We start from the raw sequence: 323 nt of genomic DNA, 5'->3' as shown, positions 1-323 counted from the left end.
GATGCTATTCCCTTTTGCTGTAAGAGACAGAGCTAGGACATGGTTGGACTCACAACCTAAAGAAAGCCTGGACTCTTGGGAAAAGCTAGTCAATGCCTTCTTGACAAAGTTCTTTCCACCTCAAAAATTGAGTAAGCTTAGAGTGGAAGTCCAAACCTTCAGACAGAAGGAAGGAGAATCCCCTATGAAGCTTGGGAAAGATACAAACAATTGATCAGAAAATGTCCCACAGACATGCTTTCTGAATGGAGCATCATAGGTATTTTCTATGATGGTCTCTCTGAACTGTCCAAGATGTCTTTGGATAGCTCTTCTGGAGGATA

The sequence above is a fragment of the Arachis duranensis genome, chromosome 2, assembly GCF_000817695.3.
Source record: "Arachis duranensis cultivar V14167 chromosome 2, aradu.V14167.gnm2.J7QH, whole genome shotgun sequence".
Lineage (NCBI taxonomy): Eukaryota > Viridiplantae > Streptophyta > Magnoliopsida > Fabales > Fabaceae > Arachis > Arachis duranensis.
This window is presented reverse-complemented; position numbering follows the sequence as displayed.